This window comes from Alligator mississippiensis, chromosome 3 (assembly GCF_030867095.1).
Source record: "Alligator mississippiensis isolate rAllMis1 chromosome 3, rAllMis1, whole genome shotgun sequence".
Taxonomy (NCBI): domain Eukaryota; kingdom Metazoa; phylum Chordata; order Crocodylia; family Alligatoridae; genus Alligator; species Alligator mississippiensis.
The window spans coordinates 126,533,982-126,540,815 of record NC_081826.1 but is presented as its reverse complement, the minus strand read 5'-3'; positions in this window follow the sequence as shown (position 1 = coordinate 126,540,815).

Here is a 6,834-nt window from a genome sequence, read left to right as displayed (position 1 = left end):
GCAAAGTGTTTCACATCCTTGCCCCCAGCTGATCTGCCTTTGGCAGTGTTAGCAGATGGCATACCTGGGATCATCTGTTAATTCAAAATGATCCCACACTACACTACCCCCCTGCTTCTGGGTTGAGGGTGGGGTTCCTGCCTTATCCCTCTCCTCAGCAGGCAAAGGCACAACATCAGGGGAAGCTGAGCCACTTGCCCCACAACCTCCTTTGAAGTGCCTTCCAGAAGAGACCTGCCTCTAGGGGAACTTTGAGGGGTGTGGAGCACAAACTCAGATTCCCCCTCCTTCCCCAGAACATCTTTAGCTATGGCACTCAGCTCCTCTGCTTCCAGATCCAACTCTTCCTCTGGCACTGGGAGGCTCATGCTGGGAGCTGAAATTGGAGTGAAGAAGACTGTCATGCTGGTGCTGGTGACTATTTCTGGTGTTAGTGGAGGTGGTGCAGGTACAGGGACAGGTACTGCTCCCAGTGGTAGCAGAAGACTCACTGCTGCCAGGAAAGAGGATGCATCTCTGTTTGTTGGGGGGGAGGGGACTTGCAGCTCTCCCCCTACCCCCTCTCCTCCCTTGCCAGAAGACCTGGCACCTGCCTTTCCAGCATACTTCATAATGTTTGCTGTGCTGGAAAGTGTATGTGTGTGTGTGTGTGTGTGTGTGTGTGTAAAATATATCTTTTATGGGTGCGTCCACATATGCAAGCATGTGCACTTGAAGCAGCTCAAATAGAAGCAGTGCAAATTTGAGCTGGGGCTTTTTGTCTCAGTGCACATGCCCAGACATGCACTTTGTTGTGAAGCAAATTGTGCCACTTGAAGCGAAATAACCCTGCCTGGCTCCTCCCGGATCTGCAGCCAAGGGGAGCTAGAGCCCAGGGTCAGCACCTTTGCTGGTCCCAGCAGTATAAAAACCTGGGCGGGCCAGTAGCTGAGGGAAACTTGCCCTCAGGACCTTCTGGAAGGAAGATAGCTTTGCCCCTTCCTGTCCCAGGAAGCTGCTGCTGGTTGCTGCAAGCTTGGTCTCAGGAGCTTCTGGGAAGATGACCAGACCCTTTCCTGCCTCTGGCTACTGTTAGCTGCTGGCTTGTTCTCAGAGCTTTTGCGGGTAAGTTGGCTGCACCCCTTCCTGCCTTGGGCGGTTGCTGTTGCTGCCCCCCCCCCCCATGGGAGGGGTCCTCTTCTGCATGCCACTGCCCCCTTTGAAGTGCCTGTTGGGTGCAGGCCCTGGCTCGGGTACTGGGGGCCCCCCAAGATTGTGGCAGCCTCATAGCAAGGGGGTCTTTTTCCTTGCCTTGGAGGCCACTGCACAAAAGGTGGTATGGCGGGGCTTGTGGTGGAGGACAAGTACATCCCCCTTGAGTCCCTAGAAGAGCTGGGGACCAGGGTGGTCCTCAGCTCCATCCCTCCCTATATCCCTAATTGGACCCTGCTCCCCTAGCTCCAAACTCTCTGGGGAGCTATCTCCCCAGTGGTGGCCCTCTCGCTGGGGTGCTGAGACCCCGGCCTCTGCCACGTCCCCTCTTTCTGTCATCAGGTTATGATCCAGCTGATGGCAGGAGCGCAGCTGGAGGCTGATGGGTGCCTCACGATTCCTTTTCAGGGGGACCTGGTGAGGGTTTTTTATACACTGGGGGACTTCCAATACTTCCAGTGCTGCCTCCTGGGGCACTTTTGTCATGAGTGCCCCATGGGCCAGGAGGAGAGGACATCCGCAGGTCCCACTGGTGGGAGGGGTGACCCAGGAAAGACCAAATAAGTGATCCCCATGGGACCAGGTTTTGGGGCTGCCAGACAGCCCTGAGCAGGAGCCCATGGAGAAGGCTCATCACTCCACTGGCCAGAGCCTATCCCCTGAGACTATGAGCACTGAGGCTGAAGCTGACCCAATGAACGGTCCATCAGTGAGGCCCTCCCCCTCCAATGATCTAGGGGAGACAGGGGTCTGGGGGGGTCACCTCAGTGAGTTCTGAGGGAATACCATCCCAGTGCCTGATGAGTCTCCTCCTCCTCCTCCCCACTCCCAGTCAAACTCCACTACTAGCCCGCCCAATGATCCCACACCATAGACGGTTGGGGTGGGGTCCCCAGACCAACGGTCCGATCTTGTTGGGGATCCCATGCAGAACCCCCAGGGTTCCAGCTCTGCCCTGCCATCTTGTGAGGGAACCTTGCCCCAACCCCATCCCAAGGGACTTCAGAGCTCTCCAAATCCCAGTCAGAGTCTGGGGTCTTAGCAGACCAGGGGAGGAGGGCGTTCAGATGGTGCCTAAGGAGCCCACTGAACCCCAGGACCAGGAGGAGAACTCCTGAGACCCAGCAGGCTTTGTGGAGTCTGTGAACCTCTCAGGCCTGGCGGTCCCAAGGGGCAAGCTACTTGTGCAGTGTCAAGAAATGCAAGCTGGTGAACCCCACACTGGGCATTGAGATGCTCAAGGCCCCTGCTGAACTGTCTACTCCACACCCTCAGCCATGAGGTCATTTAAGATTGTGACCCTTGATGTCCATGGTTGCAGGAAGGGTCTCCAGAGATGCCAGGTGCTCCTTCCTTCAGGAGTGGGGGTACCCCATGGTATTCTTGCAGGAGACCCTGACGACTCTGGCTGATGAGTCTAATTGGTGGCTGGAGTGGGGAAGCATGGTCTTCTTTAGTCACCTCTCAGCCACCTCTTGCAGGGTGGCCACTTTGTTCTCCCCAGGCCTGCAGGTCAGTGTGGGTGACCGGGACTGTCTGGAGGCTCCTCTCACTCTGGCTGAGTTTTCAGCTGCCCTCCACCTGATGCCTGGCAACAAGGTTCTGGGCATCAATGGGCTAACCTTGAAGTTCTACCAGGCCTTCTGGGATGTCCTTGGCCTGGACTTTGCTGGAGCCTGGGCTGAATCTGAGGGAACTAGGAAACTCCCCTGTCATGCGAGAGGGCCATGCTGACTCTCCTGCCAAAGAAAGGAGATCCCCATGACCTGAGGATCTGGTGCCCCATGTCCCTGCTCTGTATGGATTACAAGGTAGCAGCAAAGACCATCTTGCTGCACCTGCAGTCTGTGCTGATGGATGTGAACCATCCCTACCAGACCTACACAGTGCCCGAACGTTCCATCCTTGACAGCCTGTACCTGGTTCAGGATCTCCTGGAGCAAGTGCGCCAGAAGGACCTATCTTTTGCCCTCTTATCCCTGGACCAGGAGAAGGGTGGCAGGTGGGCTCATTCCCATGATATGCCTGTATCATAAGTTGGCCACCTCCACTCTAGAGCAGTGGCTCACAAACTTTTTAGATTGTGGACCAGCAAACTGCGGACCAGCATACTGCAGACCAGAAGTGACAGGCATACTGTGGACTGGCAGCCAACTCTTTTTTTTATACTCAGTATAAAAAAAGGTTGGCTGCCCGTCCACAGTATGCCTGTCACTTCTGGACTTCTGTTCCAGCAGCCAATCCTCCTGTGGACAGGCAGCCAACCCTTCACAGCCCGGTACTGGGCCGTAGCCTGGGGTTTGGGAACCTCTGCTCTAGAGATCAGCCCCATTGTCATGGAAAAGGAAAATAGAGATGCACAAAAGTGGATGAAAAAAGAAAAGAGAGTTGCAGACCCACTCAGAGTGACCCATGGCTTTATATCCACACATCATCTCCCATTGCAGATATTTCTTATCTAAAGTGAAGGAAGGCTGCCTTTTCTTCCAACCCCCATCCCTTCCACCACATGGTGGGTGAGAGCTGTTTGGGGAATGACAATGGGGATGGCCATGAGGTTGCTTAAAGCCAGGAATTGTTTGATACCCCTGGATACAGGTTGAATGCAGGCGCGGCTGGTGAACTCTGAGACAGGTGGGGTAGGTGGAGCATCACAATGTATCATCCAGTTTCAAATCTTGTTTTATTTTATTTATTCAATTTTTGTTTTTCACAAAAGCTGCAAACCCCACCCCCACTCTCGACTGAAGTGCCCGCCAACTGCAAACCCCTGGGTCCTGCCATCCGGTGTAGGACAGGATGGGCTGGGCCAGGTTGGGTCAAGTCCTGTCACGCTGCACAGGATGGGATAGGCCAGGCCAGGCTGGGCTGGGTCGTGCTGCACCAGTGAGGAGAAGTGGGGGCTGGGCCGGCTTCTGCTGTGCCTTGCACAGTTCCTGGCCTTGCAACCTGGAACTCTGTGCTGCTGGGGTGGAACAGGCGTGGCCATGCAGGTCCTGACCTTGTAGCCAGAAATTGGTATGCTGCCAGGCCGACCTGGGCTGGCTCCTTGCCACCTGGTATGGGTCTGGCCTTGCAGCTGGCAACCACTTGCTGCAGCCAGGACAGGACAGGCGGGGCTGGCTCCTTTCTGTGCTGTTCAGGTCATAGCCTTACAGTCAGGAACTGCTTTCCATCAGAGCCATGAGCGACACAGTGTGGGCTGGGCCCCGGTAGGTACATGGGCAACAGCCATGCCGTGTCCCCCTAGGACGCACAGTGCTCCTGCTGCAGTTACTGGCCCATCCAGCCCTGGTGGTGTGTTGCCTGTGACTTCCAGGCCTCTTGCTATGTGCTGGATTGCAGGCCCCATCTGGTTATCTGGCCAAGTTCCCCCAAACACCTGGGCAGCTGTTACAACAAGGACCACCTACATGACTGGTAAGGACAGAGGCCAGGGCAAAGGCAATGCCCTGAGATGTTATGGTTAAGTGACATAATTAGAAAAGTTTAAATGGATATATTTTTTAATGATCCCTAATATCACCACTCCACAGAAAAATAAAAATTTGGATATGAGCACATCAAAGAAGAGGAAGGTAGATACCAAATGCCAATTATTCAACAAAGAATGGACCTCTAAATATTTTTTTACCGATATGAGTGGAAAAGCTGTGTGCTTAATTTTCAAAGAAAGTGTGGCAGTATTCAAAGAATACAATTTGAATTGGCATTTTGAGACCAAGCATGTGTCCAAATATGAGAAATTGTCTGCCAGTGACTCCAAATACAATAAATTGACTTGGTCTTGAATTCTTTTCAGCAATCCAACATGTTTGCCTGTCAGGTTTGGGCTTCCATCAGTGGTCATGCTCACCAATTTTTTTCTAGTCCATGCTTAATTTTGACACACATTGTTTTACTGTCTCTAATACATTTTTTCTAGTTGTTGTGTCTTTCATTGACTGCATCAATGCCAATTCTTCTGTGAGCTCAAAATTTTCAGTGGTTACTCGAATGAAAATCAACATCTCGGATGTGTCTTTGATGTAATAACTGTCATCAAGTGCCAATGCAATATATGAGAAATCGTTTACCTTACTTTTCAACTGCTGGTGCAGGTTCTCAGAGAGATCTTCAACACATCTCACAATAGTTTGCCTTGACAAGCTAACATTCTCAAACTGCTTTTTCTTGTCTAGGTACAAAATTGCAGGAGATTTGACCATACATTCCTTTACAAATTCTCCTTCAAAGAATGGTTTGCTCTTTTTGGTGATTTTGTGTGCAATCGCATAACTCATTCTCAGAATTCCATCCTGTGTTGCCAATGCTTTTGTGAAAAAACTTTTCTCTTTTTGCATTCCAGCAACCATCTCCACAGCTTTCTTTGCTGTTTCTTGGGTATCCAAATATAAGAAATTGTCTGCCCAAGAATTTATCGGAGGCAGTAAATCAATGTGTGCCAAAATAAGGAGCAGACTAGAAAAAACTGGTGAGTGTAACCACCAATAGAAGCCCAAGCCTGACAGGCAAACATGTTGGATTGCTGAAAAGAACTCAAGACCAAGTTAAAGAAACATCCAGAATAGAAAAATATTTTTCTACACTGTATTATTCATCAAGAGGTTCTCTGTCAAAGTTTTCTAAAACTAAGCACTGTCGTGGACACAGTTACAAAAGTGGTCAACTGCATTCAGGCAAGCGGATTAAACCACAGGCAATTTGTAACCCTGCTTGAGGAATCTGAACCTCAGCACACAGATGTTCTGTATCATGCCAATGTAAGATGGCTTAGTATGGGTAATGTTTCGAAAAGAGTGTGGGAACTGAGAGTTGAGATTTCCTTTCATGTTCAAAAATAAACCAAAGATTTGGATCTCCCACAGCTGAATGATGCGGACTGGCTCTCTAATTTTGCATTTGCAATTGGTATCATGGGCTACATGAACGATCTGAATTCACGACTGCAAGGGAAGGGGCTTTTTGCTCATGAATTGCATTCCAGCATCAAGTAATTTATGATGAAGTTGCTCCTTTTCTCCTGTCAGATAGGAAACAAAGATTTCAGCCATTTTCCTACATTGCAGCAGATTACTGTTTGTGATCAAAATCTAAAAAACCACCTGTCATTACTAATGGATTTGCATGCTGAATTTTCTTGCCCATTTGAGGAATTTTGAATGATAGAAAAGACCTGTCTGTGGTCTCCTTACCTTTCACATTTGATGTTGACAGCGCTCCATGTGACCTCCAACTTGAGCTAATTGACCTGCAGTGCAATTCACTGCTTGTGGAGCAATTCAAATCAGTGCCACTTTCTAACTTTTATGCCTCTCTCAATGAACAGAAGTTTCCATAAGTCAAGGCTCATGCCTGGAAGATGCTTGTGCTGTTTGGATTAACATATGTATGTGAGCAGACATTTTCTGTAATGAAAGTCAACAAATCAAATCTTAAATCTTCGCTGAATGATGATCACCTTGCAGCAGTGCTCCATATTGCAACAATGGAGATGACACCTGATTTTGATTTTCTGGTTAGCGCTCATCAGAAGTTTCATTCTTCCCATTGAGTGAGTTCCTTTGTTTGTCTTTAACTGCCCCCTTACTAGAGAGGCTGGGATGTTGATGGCTTTCTTGCACTAATACCTTTTCTACAATG